We start from the raw sequence: 18,757 nt of genomic DNA on the forward strand, positions 1-18,757 counted from the left end.
GAAACCAGTTTCACAGCACCCATCGCACTATCTCCCAGAACAGGGTCCAGCAGATGGCCGGTTTGTTAAACACAAGGCTAACGAGATATAAGTGTAAAATATTTCAGCTCATCAAAAAATTTTCCGAAACACAATTTCTGGCTCTGTGTTTATTCTCATGAGCAATTATGCAGACTCCAAATTTGTTTTGTATCTTAGTAGATGATCCAAATGTTGATTCGCTGATGAGGTTCACCTTTAACGAGAATAGAGATCATTTATCTTTTTTCACTTTGACATACTCCCAAACCAGCAAACAAGTGCACATCAGAGGCTATACAAGATCAAGGACACCAGGCAGGCAAGCAGAAGCCCCTCCCTTTCCTCCTCCTGAGGGAGGCTCACCTGAGGCTGGGCGGGCAACACACCTGTCTACAGATGAGGAATCCCAGGTCGGGAGTCAATGGGTTACTGCCAAATTAATCTCATTGACTGAAGCGCCACTAGATTTCTTAAGTTGGTATTGACGCTTAAACCTCAAAGAGGAATTCCAAGATAAAAATCAAGAATGATAAGAGGATAAGATTTGAGGAAAATGTGTGTCGCAGGTTGGGGGGAATTTCTAACTCAGAGGGTTTCAAAATCAAGTAGGATCAAGTAGGATCCAACTCATAGAGATCCATCCATTCAAGGGTGTTGGACCATACATATCTATGACAATTTGGATTGATGCTACTTTAACCCATGGATATACAGCTTTAGCACGAGACCAATGTAGAGAGAAGGTCTGAAGAATATTTTTAATATAACATAAGTCATTCAAACAAACTCAAAAACACATATTTATTGGAATGAGAAAATACAAACCTAGTAAAAATATTGAAAATGTCAGTACATTGCATGGCACTCAAACTGAGCATTAGCTAATTTTAATAATTGCTTTTTCCTACAATACTGCCAATATTGCCAGCAACAGATGTTGTTACTGAAAATGCTAATTATTATCTACCCTTGCCACCATTTAGCTCTCTCTCTCTCTCTCTCTGTCTCTCTCATTTTGGTTTGTCTTAGCAATTAATCTGTGCATGTATAAACTGCATACAATTTGAAGTTGTGTTTTGTGTAGGATGATGTCACCACACCAAAACAAGGAGATCAGTTATTTTATTTCCCAATGCTCAATGCTGTTTCTTCAATAGTACTGAGTAAAACTAAGGTCATCTATGATCTCTGATCATTGTCCCATTTCAGGTTGATGGGGCACAATCAGAGTTTATTTCCATTAGGTTCTAACAAGCAAATACCTCAAATTAAAATGTCAAGACATGAAAAAAAATCACAAAATATATGCCATGTTAACTTTCCAAGGAAAAGTCATTGCAGTGTGAACTTAAATACCACTAAAACAGGTATGCGACTTGAAAATTACTCTTTTTAGCAACTCACAAAGGCAAACATTTACAAAGAAAGAAAAAGGACATCCAAAATGAGACGAAAACTTCGTCTGATATCCTCAAAATAATTTCTTCTTCTTAATTTCTAAATATCCTAGATAGGAAACTTAACCTGCATTTATGCTAATGAAACCTGAAAATGAAGGTTTTTTACTTTATACTTAGTATTCAGTATGGAAGATGGAATAAAAGATGGAAGGTAAAAATGCTGCACACACTAAGTGACAGAATTTTGAGATTAGTTGCAAGAAACATAGGACTGTAGCCTTTTAAAGTAGAGGTGACACAATAAATAGAATATTGATTCATTTCTAAGTAATTTTCTACAAGTAATTGACAGGTTATCTCTTGCCAAACTGACAATAAGGGGAAAGTTATTCAGCCATAATGAAAGAAGAGTGGGAACAGATCTGGAACTGGAGTTTAATAATATAACTGCCAGGGAAGTTCTATTAGCAGTGCCCTGCCTAGCAAACTGATACTCTATCTCAATTCATTTCATCAAATATTTTTGAATATCTATTACATGCCAATGTTGGATATCAAGGCTGTGATTTTCAGTGTACAGCAAATCCTTGACAGAGGTGCTAGTGAATTTTGATGCATGGAAAATCTATTTTTGTTGCAAATTTTGTACTTTGATGTTTTGAATACAGCTGTCAGAAATAAATGATGAATTGAGTAGGCCCTCTGAGTTGGTAAAAAGGAAATAGAAGCAGGTCTAAGAACCAAGAGGTAACATGATATCAGGGTCAAAGCGAGATCTTGTGTTCACTGGGAACTTAGAAGAAGTTTTCCAGGGCGGGAAAATTTTACTCAATAGCGACAGAGCTGTAGGGGAGCCAAGAATAGACTGCGACAAGTGGATCCTTCTGCAAACATTACAAGAGACTAGGCTCAGATAAAATATTTGCAGACTTTAGTGATTTCATTTTTTGCCTTTTAAAGCCTTCAAACACGCTACCAAACTGTAATATTCAAAACTGAGAAACGATTACAAAACGCCCCCCCATTCCACTGGGGAGACACATGACGGAAAAAGACAAGTTCTCATAACAGAAAGAGCTTATACTTAGTGGAATAATAATGTCACTTGCAAAACCCGTATGACCTCACTTATATGTGGAATCTGAAAACACTGAACTCATAGAAACAGTAGAACGGTGGCTGCCAGTTGAGGAATGGAATAAATGAGGAGATGTTGGTCAAAGGGGAATAAGCTTTCTGTTAAAAGAGGAAAAAGTTCTGGAGATCTAAGGTACAGCGTGGTCACCAATATTGTATTGTATATTTGAAAGTTGCTGGGGCCGGCCCTGTGGCCGAGTGGATAAGTTTGTGCGCTCCATTTAGGCGGCCCAGGGTTACGCTGGTTCGGATCCTGGGCGTGGACACGGCACCGCTCATTAGGCCATGTTGAGGCAGCATCCCACATCCCACACCTAGGAGGACCCACAACTAAAATATACAACTATGTACTGGGGGGATTTGAGAAGAAAAAGCAGAAAAAAAAAAACAAGATTGGAACCATTGTTAGCTCAGGTGCCAATCTTTAAAAAAAAAAAAAACCTTCCCAGGCAATTCTAATATAAGGGAAAAAAAAGTTGCTAAGCTTACACAATGTTATATGTTAACTATATCTGAAGATCAGTCTATAATTTTATAGAGCGTTAAAATAATGTCCAATTTTTAATTATTTAAACTCTTAAGTCATTGATTTCTTAAGACAAGATCATTCATAATTTAGAAGTTACTCACACATCCCACTCTTCTTTTCTCTCATAATCCCGTTTGGTCTTTCTGAAGACCATTAGAGGAGATACAACTACCATATTTATGGGATACCTCCTACATGTCTAGGCAACGTGGTATGTAGATCCTTGCCACACATAATGTTACAGACAACTCTCAGAGATGTGAATTACTATTTCTGCCACATAGACATGGAAGATAGGGTTCATAACGCTTGAAAGTGACAAAATAGAGTATGAAACAGTGTCCAACTTCAAAGATCAAAGGCTCTTGAATTATCTGGAAACAGAGAAGCGAACATAAGGATGTACAGGTAGACACAATTCATATTCTGGGAGGTCTTATATTTCAACCACACCCCTACTCATTTAATTCAAACATATTTTATTTATTTAAATCTTATGAGAATATGAATATTGATATACTACTGCTGTGTTAAAAGTGGATTCGACCCTTTTAGAATTAATTACAAATATAAAAGTGAATTCTCTAGAAAATATTAATTATTTAAGTAATGCTGGGACTACGCTTGTTAACATCTGCTTTCATTTTGGGAGCTAATGAATATATCTGTGACTTGACTTTTTTTATAAATCAGTGGAAAGCCTAATTTTTTTTCACAAGATGTCAAAATTTTTTACTATAGGGACTGAGACTTGCTAATTTGCTCTCAAATACTTAGGAAACAATTTACTTCATAGTTTCAATGATAGAATCACTTCTTAAGTAACCTGAATTCCCTAGCATCAAAGATGTTGACCAGGTGTTGAAACAGCAAACCGACGTACACCAGCTCAAAGGAAATTAAAATTTTGTCATAGACAAAGGGCCAATAAATATTTTTTTAAATTCTTATAAGTAGTCAGTGAGTGCAATGTAAAACTATCACATTGACCAAAATTTTAAAATTATAAAATTCAAGGCTAACAAGAGTATGGTGAGACCAATATTCTCATCCACTATAGGAATATTCTTCGGGACAGTCTCTGTGGCGAGCCACTTGGCAGTGCATAACCTTTGATCCAGCAAAGTCGCTTATAGGAACTCATCCTAACCAAAAATAACAATCAGTTACAGTCAAAGATTTATACACAAAGAATCCGTTCCTGCTTTATAAGGTCAAAATTAGAAAAGAGTTACTTGTCCAGTTTACAAAATACAATGGAATACGTAACTGCCATAAAAAAAACCCTGATTTTTAAAATAAAGAAATATAAAAATACGAAATACCATTATGAAAGGAGAAAAAATCAATATTCAAAAGGGCAAAAAGCATTATATAAAATATGACTCCAATTTGTATAAAGATGTTTTATACAATACACATACACAAAGAGAAGAAGAGTGAAATGAAACAGAGAAAGACGTTAATAACATTTCCTTCCGAGTAGCAGAATTAACTGGTAAGCTTTGTTTTCTTCTTCCTTCCTTTCCGCATTTTACAAAAGGAGTGTTTTCTTTTTAATATATCTAGGAATAAAAACATAAATGCTGTTTTTAAAGCTAACGAATTCTGTTTTAATTTGCCAAACAAAATTAAAGGTAATTTTGAACATATGCATATTCAAAAACTGTCATTACGTTTCTTTGACAGTATAATTCACAGATTTTTCTAAAAAGCAAATTTTATACCAACTTTGAGATGAAAAACCAAGGCTCAGCAAAGGTAAGTGACATCCCCACTGCACTTTAAAGGTACGTCCAGAAAGAGGGGCTCCTCAGCCCCACTGCCTCGCTGCTTCACAAGCATCTTAATTCCAAATCGAACCTCCCGAAAGATTTCTTTCAATGTAAAATGATATCACGGAGCACTATGTAAATAAGTACCCTGCCTCGCTTCTTCCAGCCGTATCAACCACCCATTTCTGATACACACCTGTCCTAAATACATACGTATACATATAAATTTAGGAAAGGAGGGGTAGATTCCTAGTCTTCAATTTTTGGCTTTTATTAAAGAAAATACGCTACTGCTCTCCCAGTGCTCTGAGTCTTAAAGGAGGTTTCTCCCAGACTGCAATAAATATTTGTTCATTTTGATTTAATTTAAAGAGCAGGGAGGATAATCAAGAGCAATTAATCAAGAGCACAAACTACGTTATAAATAAATAAATACGTTTTTAAATCTCCCAACAATTCTTCCAGTTATTTATAGTCTCAGTAAGATGACATTCCAATTCATTCTGGAAAACAGTGTAAAATGTGTTCCACACAATTCCCAGTAAATAAGGAACAACTCTATGTTTCAAATATTTCAATTTCTGTCATTCTTTCACCAGATGAGAAATTTGTGTATCTAGTAATGTGAACAGGGTTATATATATTAAGGTATGAAAGACAGAAAGCTTAAAGATAATAATGCGTCCTGAAAGAACCACAGCATATGTGATTAAGTCAAATTATAAACTAGCAGCTTTAAGTAGCAACTCAGAAGAAACAGGAAAAGGAAAACAGAAAGATGCAAATATGAATGGCTTCCATAGTAACCTATTAGGAGTCTTTCTTGAATAAAGTGAAGCACAGCCCCGGAGTTTAAGAACCGCATCTTGATAAACTTCCTCTAACCTCAACAAACGTGAAAGACAAATACATATGTCAACACCCAAAATGGAGGCCCTCTCAGCCTGCCTCAACGAAAGCGGTCAGTTCCAAACAGGATTTGGAAAATCTTGTTAAATAGGGGTGCAAACCAAACTTTCCTATTAGACTGAATTTTGAAGAATGGATGTTCATAACGGACAACCGTCTTTCTAATCTCTACAGGCATTAGTAAACTGTAATAAATGAGGGTATCAACACAACATATGTCACGCTTTGGAAAGTCACAAACTTGTAGCAGGAATGTGCTGCTTTTGTAAAAGGGAAAATGAGAGTTTTACAATGCCTTCTGTTCAAATTTAAATGAGTTTAAAGAATGAAAAGCTACAGACAGTAAATATTTATCATCAGGTAAGTCAAGACACTTTTAAACTATTTTGCATTTGTCACAGTCTTAAGTTAATAAAATGTGAAGAGTAGACAAAGAAGGCAAGTGAAAATTTTTAAAGATTTTCAACAATTAAGTTTGCAGAACTTTACGTAATCTCTCCAACCTTTATCACATTGAGCTGCTGCTAATTTTGAAACATTTTATCATGAAAATATTCAAGCATACCTAATCGTTGAAATAGTAAAATAAACATCATTTAACAACTGTTAAGATGTTACCATATGTGTTTTATCTAAAGAGATATATTTTATTTATTTATTTTGGGGAACTATCTCCAAGTAAATCATTTAGATCAACCCCTTGAGTCATTTGGCATCAATAGTCCAACTCAGAAACCCATAAAATACAATTTTATATATAGTCCTGTAAATCCAAAAATAGAATATATTCTTATCAAAGCAATTCAGCCATTGTCACTATTAATAGGTCCTAGGACAAATCATCTTTAAAAAATGAAGGAAGATTTCATCTTTTTTACGGCTGAGTAGTATTCCATTGTATATATATACCACATCTTCTGTATCTATTTATCTGTTGATGGGCACTTAGGGTGTTTCCAAGCCTTGGCTATTGTGAATAATGCTGCAAGGAACACAACACAGACAGACCTTGAGGGTATTACGCTAAGCAAAATAAGTCAGACAGAGAAACACAGATACTGTATGATTTCCCTAACATGTAGAAGGTAAACAAACAAACAAACAGATACAGAGAACAGATTGGTGGTTACCAAGGGGGAAGGCGGGGAGGTCAAAAGGAGTAAAGGGGCACCTATGTGTGGTGACAGATGGTAACTAGACTGTTGGTGGGGAACATGATGTAGTCAATACAGAAGGCAAAATATAATGATGCATACCTGAAATTTACACAGTTATAAATAAATGTTACCTCAATAAAAAAAAAATGAGGAAGCTAAACTTGAAAATACCCCAAGTCACCATTGGTTATTAGGTTTTATCATTTCAATACCAATAAGAAAACTCTGTTTTCACTGCCTTCTTCAAGGCATATGAAATTCGGAGAAACCCTAAAACATCTAAAAAGTGCAAGACACCTGGGCAGCAGCAGCCCTCTCCCCAGCCCTCAGTGCTGTGGATGCATTTCTAGAAATCACTCCAGCTTTTACAGTCAGGATGACGTTTGACACAAGTAAATTACTGAATTATTTAATTGTCATCAAGTATTGACCTCAACCATGTGGGACTTCCTGAGATTTCGGTTTACATTACGATTTCTCAAATCTTCCACTAGCTTCCTACCAAGATGTGCTGCTCAGCTTTTAGAAATAAGCATAATAGGTCAGTAGGCTTCCATCAGAAGCAATTACTTCAAAAAGAGCAAATGTTTCCTTTTCTTAACCCCCACACCACGAAGGGATCTTCCACAGCGACACACGAGGTAATGAAGCGTCTAGGATCTGCTTCAAGAGTCAACACAAAACAGCACGCAGTCATTGCCGCCATTAATTCAGGTTACTTGGTACCTATCAAAACCCCACTCTCAAAACAGAGATCATCTGAGGATTACCGGAATGTTTAATTATCGAAATTCGAGAAAGATCTTCCTCAAGCCTTCCCAAATTTTACATGCGCCCACCAGCATCTGAAATAAACAGTGGCTAGATTGTAAAAATTATGGCTGCCCTAATTTTGGACTGAATAAATTTCAGAATATTTCTTTTGACTAGATATCGCTGCCTCAGGGGCCATTAGTCCTGTTCTGAAGACATGGCCCCTTTCATGTAGCCCCGACGTGAATCTATGGAAATATGATTTCAGTAGCCGAGAATGTACCTTTATACGGACGCTGGCTTGGCGCCCTAGGAAAGAAGAAACGTGAAATGACCCTGCATGGCAGGAAGATGTGAGGTGACTGGTATTCAACATCCTGCTGCCTGAGTTGAGACAAACAGAAGCTTTTAGAGTTAGTATGTTTTTTTCACTATTTCAAAAATTATTCCAGCAGTGAACTGTGGTAAAGCATATGTGGACAAATATTGTCATTGTTTTTGTTTGTTTGTTTACAGAACAAGAAATTACAGAAAATTTAATATTTCAATTTTGGTTACATTCTAGCCCTATGGAGCAAATTCATAAACAGTAACTTATGGGCCCTATACTATCTTTTTAAAGTAAATGGAATGCATTTTATTCCCACTGTCTAGATGAAGAAACTGAGGATTGATATATCACTTGAGCATTACAAAAGATCAAACAGCAAGTACGATAATGAAACCTACTTCTTCTGATTCTAAATTCAGCGTTTTTCCCATTGTACTTTTACGGTACTCTAAATAATTAATAGGACAAATGAATTACATATTCTATAGTGCTATAAGGTTTACAAATCACTTAACAAAAGCTATCCTAATTATTATCAATAATTAAAGCCATCAAATTCTATAAAGTAGTCAATTTATCACAGTAAATTAGAATTTTTTCCATCCCTTTTACCTAATACTTATGATTTCAACCTCTTACTCCCAATCTCATGTTTAAAAGAGGAAAAGACAGAAAACAGATCAGTGGTTGCCTAGGGCTGGGAGACTGGAGTGGGAAGATAAAGGGAGGGACTGCTCATGGATTTGGGGTTTCTTCCGGGGGGGACAAAAACGTTCTAAATTTAATTGTGGTAATGGTTGCACGGCCCTGTGAATATGCTAAAAAACTGTGAAAGGCCCACCTCAAAAGAATGAATTGCATCATATGTGAATTGTATGTCAATAAAGCTATCAAAAAAAGAACACAAAGGAGTCCAAATATAGCATTTCTACCATATTATAACAACATGGTAAATCTAAAGAAAAATTGAAATTTAGTTTATTCAACATTTACAAATACCTGATCTGTTCAAAAGACTCTTTTAAATAAGATATGGTCCCAAATTCAAGAAACTGACACTTCAGAAAGTGAAACAGAGAAATAAATAGCAAATAATAGTACTAGGCAAGTTAAATATAAATTCTATAAAAATAAGCACACAAAATGTAATGGAACATGCTAGGGTAATCTGGAAACTTAAATATGTGGCCAAGTATCACATGACTGTGTGACCTTGGGCAGCATAAAATAATCTACGAAAGCCATCAAAAGCAAAGCTCCACCTAAATGTTAAGGCATTGTTTCCTCATGTAGAAAATGAAGAGACTGGGCAAGTAATTTCTACAATTTCTATACACTCTAAAGTTCTATAAATCTAAAATTTAATTTAATACTAGATAGACAGACGTCTATGAAATACTTTTCATTTTTGCTTGAAATATTGTGTCGTTCCCTCATCAATTAAGTCACAACAGAACATTACAACTGTTTTTGTCACTCTCATACCAAAATGACTTCCATCCAAAGGAAAGTTGTTCTGTTTAAAGGGGACATTCAAAAGACTATGTTCTTATTTCAAAGCTATGAACATTATGCAATTTTCCTTTCCAGAATTCTCTTTTGCAAATGCTCTCCATATTTGAGTATCTCCAATATTTTCCAAATATTTTTCCTTTAAAAATGGACTAAACCAGGGCTGGCCAAGTGGTGTAGCAGTTAAGTTCTGCATGCTCCGCTTCAGCAGCCCAGGTTCACAGGTTCAGATCCCAGGTGCAGACCTACACCACTCATCAAGCCAAGCTGTGGAGGCATCCCACGTACACAACAGAGGAAGGTTGGCACAGATATTAGCTCAAGGCCAATCTTCCTCAAGCAAAAAGAGGAAGACTGGCAACAGATGTCAGCTCAGGACCAATCTTCCTCACTCAAAAAAAAAAGAAAGAAAAAAGGACTAAATTTTGGGAAGAGTCAGAAGTCCATGATCTTTCATCCATTGCTGGCAATGAGAAGAGTAATTTTTTTATTAAGATGAAAATGTTAAGGAGTAAATTTCGTTTCGTAGCCATTTCTGATGAACAAGTACCCAATGTTCTGTGAATACAATGAGCACACTTTTGTAGCCTCTGTCTTTGCTCATTTGGTTGTTTATTCCCAGAGCACTCTACTTCTACTAAACTAGCTACTCCTCAAGATCCCTAGTTGGTGTAACCTCTTCTCTAAACACGTCCCTGACATTATCAACTCAGAATTAACTATCCTTTCCTCTGTGTTCAAACAGCTCCTGGTTTTATTATACGGTATTTGTCACATGGCATTTGAGACCGCACAGTGTTTGGATCCCCAGCCCAGCATGTGCGATTCAGACAGCTGTGGAATACACTATTTGGTCCCACACTTAGGCCAATCATTTAACCTCCTTAGGTTTTAATTTATATTCCACAATATGGTTGCATTTTTCACATAAAAATTTCACAAAATACTTTTTAATTGATATCAACTATTTTCTGGGGTGGTATAGGAAATTAGGCATTTAAGCTGCTAGTGGGCCTGTAAAAAGGTACTACCTTGCAAGAGGGAAATTTGGCAATATATATCAAATGCCTTTAAATGTTCATTTGATCCAGTTATTGTATTCTAAAAACATATCCTGGAAATAATCAAGATGGACTAAATGATTTATGAGGATGTTCATCACAGAATTATTTATCATGAGAATATTGGTAATAACTTAGTTATCTATCCATAATGGATCACTTAAGTAAATTGTTTTGCAGACATTCAATAGAATTTTATTTACGCTATTAAAAAGATTACAATATGAAAAACTTTTAATGACATAGAAAAACATTCATGATGTGGAAAGTTTAAAAGGAAGGATATAAAATCCAAGAAGAAAAATAAATCACAAACAACACGTCCCTTGCTTCCCCATCAAAACCACCCTGGCCTGAGGGATGCCAGTCCCGACAGCTCACACTGTTTGGGGACACACACCTTGGTCTTTCAAAATTCTGAGCCCAGAGTAAACACAGTCTCAGATGTTTTCAAGCAAAAAGATGTTCCCTTTTCCTCTATGTCTTTAAACACTTGCAAAATGTACCCTGAAAAAAGTAAAACAACTCATTCTATATCATTTTTGAGCCAAATATCAAGAGCTTTCCAAAAAAGGCTGTAATTAATGGTATGCCTCTACCAAGAACAGTAAATTCAGATGTTTTGGGGGTAAACCTTGACTCACAACTGATGGCTTCAACAAATGTAATTCTTAAAAGTGTTGAGAAATATATTTAAGAGTCTCTGTATTTCTTTCCATTCTCTTCCAAGCAAACGTGCTTGGTTTTCTTTCTGTATCAGTCGCAGGAAAGATAACTTCCATCCTTTGCTTTGTTCAGTTTCTGCTAATGAAACAGGACTACTTCTTAATAGGATGCTTTATAGTAAATCATGATTCTATCAGTTTCATTGTGGGTGAACTAGGTTTTTGGGTGCTATCTAGGAGCCTAAGCCACAGAAGAGCCCTCAGAAATTGGGGGACACTCATCCTACAAGAGTTTCTGTCACAAGCTCATTGGTCGAGAAGCATTTTCTTGCACTTCTTCAAGCTGAGTCTCAAACAGAAAATGACAACCTAAGAAAAACGTCAAAGATTTTTTTTTTTTCTACTCCATTGTCAAAAGCAGGGATGGCCCACGTGGCGTCTCAGACCCAGAGAGCCAATGTCTAGAGGCATGAACCTTTGGAAAAGTCCTCTGGGCAACTGTGATGTGAACCCCCTTGTTAAGGTTTAACAGTTACTTCAGGGATAAAGATAATGAGGATGATGATGATACCCCAAAACGGAAGAGACATTAAGGACTCTTGATGTTCATGACACTGCTGGGCACATCAACAAGGATCATCTCTTTTGATCCACACACAACCCATGTGTGAGAATAATCATGACAACAGTGTCAATAACCAACTCTGAGCAAGAGTAACCAATACACACGACACTTCTTATGTGGTAGGCTCTGTTTCACCATTTTATAAATATTAACTTTTTAAATTCTCACAACAACCCTGAGAGAGAGAGAGAGAGAGACGAATTCCAACCCCATATTCTGAAAAGAAAGCTGAGACGTAGAGATGTTAAATGATTTGCCCAAAGTCACATCACTGGTAAGTGGCAAAGCCAGGATTGTTGGAATTCACACAGTGTAACTCTAGACTAGTGTGAACTCTCTTAACCACTAAAATTCTTCAGCACAAGTTATGTGAACTTCCCTGTTTGACACGGAAGATGCAACATTGCATTTTATGTTTATGCTGTTTAACATGCACTTTTGGCACACAGCCATCCAACGCATGTTCTTTGAGTTGAATTCTTGAGAAAAAAAAATAAATTTCTTATTAGAAAAGACCCAGTCTAGAAAATTAGTTGGCTTTTCAATTTATTTTTTTCAGGAGCTATTATGCCCTTTTACACATAATGATAAAAATGATACATTTGAGTATAGAGAATTAGGTTCAGTGAATACATAATTCAATACGTGTGATATTGAGACTCAAACCAAACTAAATTATGAATCAAAAATCAGAACCAACTATATCAATCTGCATTAAAATGAACCAATCCATCTTTTTTTAATAAAACTGCAAAATGAGTCCATTAAAAAAAGCATCCAATGTAGAAGTTTAAACTAGAACCAAATCTTTACTCTCTTAAAATTATATAGCCAGAACTCAAATATCAAAGTAGTTTTGAAAAGAATGTATTTCATTATGTCTAAACTTCTTGGAGAAAACAAGTACATCCCGACCCCACAAAACTAGCAGCAACAAAATATCCATCATAGATGAACTGTTTCCTCATCTGTAAAATGAAATGGTTGAATCAGATGATTTGCAGCAGCTCCTTATGCACCAGGACTCTACAGCTCATGTCTTAAAGGATAGCACAGGGTAAATTTCTTTAGAAAATGAAATGCGCATGGAGATAATTTAGAAGGAAACAATATCTACCACTTAACGTGATTTCTTTCTATATTTTCTATAGCGTATGGCTCATTATAGCCCAGTATAATTCCTAAAACTATCTGAAATTAAGTGTAGAGAGACATTGGATCTGGAATCAGAAAATCTATATTTAGTTCAAGCTGTGCCACATACTAGCTGAGCAATTATTGAGCAATATTATGAGCAAACATTATGTTCCTTAACCTGCCAATTTACAAAACCTGTTACTCCATTTGTTAAAGAGGAATAATGACAATTTCTTTTCTATCTATCTCTTAAGGATACATAATAATACAATTATATTAGTTAATACTATATGTATTAATGATGAAATAAATGAGAAAATACACTGTAAACTCTAGAACACTCTAACAATGAAAGGAAACTGTATGAGTGGCAACAAGACTTTTTTCAGTCATGAAAGCTTCCTGTCATTTTATTGCTGTATTTGACCACTTTTCTTCCAATTTTCTTAAAGCAAAAGTAAAACAGTCTATTGTGAATAGTGCAATGTCTTCTTCCATTTGATGTTTTTCCAAAATTCTTGCTTAAGCTTTATCAAGCCGTACTTTCACATCAGCCTATTTATTAAGCATTAAAACGCTCTGTCTGCTTTTATAAGTGAGCTTTGTTATAAATTAATCTTCTAGAATTGCATAGAACTGAACAAACCAGAAGAAGAAAAATGAAAAGAAACCCTCTGATGCACTCCATGTCCTTTCCAATTTCAATTATTTGGACTCGTTTACCTTGCCCAGAAATGAGTAAACTGGGTGAAACTGAGAAAGCTATATAGCATGAAATTTTCTATATTCTTCTATCTCTGTGGTAGGAGTTCTACTAATTGCTTATTTTAGAGAGCTAAAAATAAACTACCGAATATACTAAGAGAAGCTGGCAGTGTTCACATCACCAGTAAGAGGGAACGGATAATGTCTGTACATTTAAAATCCAGCAGCACATTCAGCTTAAATCTCCCTTTGAAATTTAATAAACTTTACCCCTAGGTAAACACAAATCATCAACATTTTAGTCACAATTACCAAATGATACCCTAAAAATAAAGGAGACCTCTTACCCTTCTCCATACTGCTATTCCAACTCTGTCAGAATGACTCTGTCTCTGATTTCTAGATCACAGATCTAGCGTTATGCAAATAACGGTATCTTGGCTGTTAAAGAACTACTTAAAATGCAATCTTGTAGAACAGTTTAATTATTTTTTAATTCATTGACAAAGGATTACATCATATCTCATTATACTGCTTTTAGCTAAAAGTCATTGAGAGCATGATTAACAAAGTGTTAATCAGATAACTTTTTAAAAATAATTTGGATATACACAGTGACTTGGGGAGCTATGGCAAAACAGAGACCAGGAAGTCACCTAAAATGGCGCTGTTGCTTTTGGAAGCCATGAAAAAGTATCTGATGACAAGTAGGGATGTAGGCTTTGTCTCTCTTGACCCACTCCCCTTCCATCTGTAGCCTCAACCCGCTGAGGGAGTGCAGCAAGAGAGAGAGAGTAAGGGACATAACCTTCCCAGGTGTCCATCCACCTCAGACGCAACATGCCTAAGGCACCAGTGTAGACAGATGTAGGCAAATTTGGCACTTTGGCATATTTCTCCATTATATACCTCAGCTTTCACAAATTTTCTGAACTAACCAAACCAAGAGTTTTTCATAAAACCAAGAAGAGGCAATGCTCATATGATCAACTGGAGTTCTACGTCCAGGCGAGAGACCATGACTCTGATCTTTCATATGGTTTAAACGATAGGCGTGTGATTGGATTATGGACAGAAACTGAGGGAATCTAAGAGTTGGCCTTAAAATATATACATCTCAACACTCAGATCATGACAAAGTAAAGCTCCACTGCTCTAGAACACTTAAGGATTTCATTATTCAAAGATAACAGTTTTCCATCTGAAAAAATAGTAGCAGAATTTTGGGGAATAAAAAATATAAAATTTAACTATATGTGGTGTAAATCCTTTGAAAATACACCATTCCATTCCACGTCTTCCTAAAAAACACGTAATTCAACCTAAACTACCTCTAGGTAAAGGGGACTCACACATGTAGATGGAAAATGTGTGTGAGCTTACTTCATCATGAATCTGAAAATCTGTTCTGAGACTATGTGCCTTGTAGTCAGACACCCTCACCCCTTGGCACCATAAGCCTCCACACAGCTCTCTGCTATCTACATGCGAACACGCACACACAAAGCAAGCCTTTTGTAGACATCACTGGTCAGTCCAGATTGCTGGGGGGAATCTTCTGGTCTCTTTTCAGTTTTCACAGAGTACTCAGAGGCAGCTGCTCTGAGACCACAGAAGACATGGCTTTTCAGGGATGACTTCAGATCAGCACCATTCTGAAAAGCTAAGTGCTCCAGGAGGCTAGGCTAGGAGCAGACATGGTTTCACTGTATCTGTGAATGAGTGGTCACCAGAATGGTGTGTGTACCACATGGAGAGAAAATGAGAACCGACTGGAGTGCAAGAAGTAAATAGTAGAAAGTAAGAAAAAAACTGTGCTCTGCTAATATTTAGTGCATGATTTTGCCACAGCATACATGTATAATTTTTAAGTGAATATGTGTGTGTGTATGTTTAAAATATTTTTACTGACAGAACTACATATCCAAAAAGTTTGGAAGTGATTAAAACCATGTAAGCTAAAGTGATTTACATATATATATATATGTAAATATATATATATGTAAATACACATATACATATGCAGGCAAATAGAAGTTATATTACTTAAAGGAAAATTTTTAAATGCTTAAACCATTAGAAATTCAATTTATAACACTAGTTTTATATTTTTTTCATTTTTCACAATGATTCATATCTCAGTCTACTTTACAAAAAGCTGCTATGACCATGTCCTCAATTAATAAATATTTTATGAAAATTGGCACTAAGAAAGAAAATAGGACTCATTAAATTCCCTTCTGACTCAGTATAAATTCAATCAGCTTTTAGTGCAAAGATTTAATGATAAAATATCCCCAAATAATCAGATAACAATGAAAACAAATGAAAGTCAGTTTTATTGTTTGAATCATTTACATTCACCTTAGTTTTTACTGTGCTCTATTAGAAGAAAAGCTATTTTTTATAGTTATTAATATTTTAAAGGAACTAAGCAATCCAAACCAGATCTGGAAAAATTGGCGTCCAGCATGAGGTGATCTTAGGTCATCAGGGCAATTTCAATGCTGCTAATTATACCTCTAAGTAAGCAGCCCTTATGTTTCAGTTTCCTGCCCAAATTTCATGGAATGTATAACCAGCAAGAAATATTTTTAAAGACAAAAAATATAAGTGAATGTGTAAATACATTGAGAGAGAGGAAAAGTACATTTTAACTCTGAGAGCCATGAATTCCAAGTGCTTCTTTTCATTTCCTCCCCCCTCTTTAAACATACATCAAAAACCACAAAATGAGAATATGCGACACAAATTTCCAATTGTGTAACAAATAAGCTATTTTCCGATAGACAAGAAAGGTACCAACAGAAGCAAAGAAAGACAAGGGACCACAAAAAAGTCTGATGAAAGACTGAATTTCCATATAATATGTAAAAATATAGATCCTAAAGAGGAATGAAAAGGGGATAAAATATTAACAGATACTGGATTTCAAAATGCCAATAACAATTTAATATAGTCACGTCCCCCTTAGATGATGCAACATTTTTTTCTTCTTCACTTCAGTCTGTAAATGTATTTACAATAGACTGCCTCTATATTTTTATGAAGAGACACTGAAAGTTATAGCATTTCCTTTCTAAGAAACTAAATTTAGAGAATGTAGGAGGAAAAGGGAGAGGGCAAGTCATGATAGCATCTAAATTTTAAGGGGAACAGAATTTACAGTGTCTTAAAGCAAATAAATACCAAATAAATTTAAATTTTTAAGTACTACACACAGACTGTTGATAATTAAAATACAATTAAGTATTTTCAGTTGGTATAAACACCTATGTCAGTATTTGAGATGGCACCTGTTAATTAATATTTAATTCTGCAACTAAAACTTTTATTTATATCATATGAAGTAATATAGTTCAGGAATTAAGATCAGTTTTCAAACTATAACCAAGAAATCAAAATATATTTCTTACTAAGTGATTTATTTCATAGTAATTTTGCCAATTCCCATTCTGGATTTCCAGTTCTTTAGCCAAAATCTCATATATCACTGCCTTATATTGACACCTGCTGGAAAGTACTGGAATTGTATATTTCTCATTTCATTATCTGGGCAGTTAATTTTGCACCTGAGAAAAGACGTGTGGAAGATAACATTTTAACGGCAAATGATATAAATTTTAAGTTCCTAAAAGAAAAAAAGTAACATTTATTTGAAACATTTAAATTTTAATGGCTTCTTTAGGAAATTATAAATCTCAAGAAGTCTGCCCAAAGAGCACTTGTGATGGAAATTAACTTACCCAAAGAGTTTCGTAACTTAACTTGTGCTTATTTGGGGAATAATTATGAAACTAATTGATCAACTTTTTCCAGTATTTGAACTGCTACTGCATCATACAACAGACTACCTTAATACCTTGGTCACATGACTTGAGAAAAATACCTGATTTTGTGAAAGTATGCATACAAATGGATCAGAAAAATGACCCGGCTAATTAAAAAAAGGATGTTTTATATATTCATACTTGTAGTTAAAAATAGAAAATAACATGCATTAGTGAATGAGCTTTTCTTCTCTATTATCAAAACTGCTTTTTCATGAAATACATAACTATTTTACCAGAATAAATTTATTCTCTGAGTGGACCAACATACAACACATTGAAATAATTAATTTATGAATTTTTACAAGCAAATTAATTGTTGCATTAAGTTTTAATTAACTTCTTATGCAAAAGAAACACTTCTAAATATTTCTGCAAAGAATGCCCACTACCCCTAACTTGGCTTCTCAAAATGTTCAAGAAAACAAAGTTTCCAAACAGAAATACATTTAATTGACCAAACTGTAAGAAATAAAAATATGATAAAGTTAATAGACTACTGCTTTTCCACCCTACTCCACTGCCATATAATGTGCACAGTTTAGGGGCTGGACATGTCATATTACATGTCATCAGAAAAATCATACTGTTCTAGAGACAGCTGTTGCAGTTACAAGTGAGTTCGGGCAGCCAGCAAGGCAACAAGATACAGTCTTGGGAATGGTGCTGAGAACATGATATAAAGCAAGAATGTGGTACTGCGGTGCTGTATAAATTTCTTGAACATGCCTGATAAAACCCCTTCCTTTCTTTTTTATTAAATCACTCCGATTTTCGACAAAAGTAATGAGATAGTATGAACACAGTATAAACAAAACTATAATCAAAAATACAATAGCTAACTTTTAAAAAAAATACAAGAGCTCATTTCATGGTTTATGTTTAGGATGACGTAGTATTTGCAATTTGCAACTGTCAAACAAGTTGCCTCCTGAAAGTGCACTTAATCCACCCGTCCAAATAAAATTAAGTTCTTCAAGTTTAGCTATAATATATAGGGAGTATTTTATGATGAGATTAAGTCTAGTAGTTTCTAAATATGCTTTATTCTTTTTAATTGAAAAAAACTAGCTACAAAGCGATGGACAATTTTTAAGTAATCTACTGAAAAATTCACTCTTCTTTTAAATTTACTGAAATATACATGAGATTAATGTGCCATTCAATATTAAGACGCTGCAAAGTATCACAGAGTTAACAGGGTCTTAAT

General features: G+C 35.1%; 1 protein-coding gene across 38 annotated transcripts in view; it reads right to left on the reverse strand.

Annotated features, from left to right (window-relative positions):
* Window positions 1-18,757, reverse strand: part of UTRN (utrophin) — a 478,290-nt gene that overhangs the window by 202,364 nt on the left and 257,169 nt on the right. The window lies entirely within an intron of this gene.

The sequence above is a fragment of the Equus caballus genome, chromosome 31 (genome assembly GCF_041296265.1).
Source record: "Equus caballus isolate H_3958 breed thoroughbred chromosome 31, TB-T2T, whole genome shotgun sequence".
NCBI classification, from domain to species: Eukaryota; Metazoa; Chordata; class Mammalia; order Perissodactyla; family Equidae; genus Equus; species Equus caballus.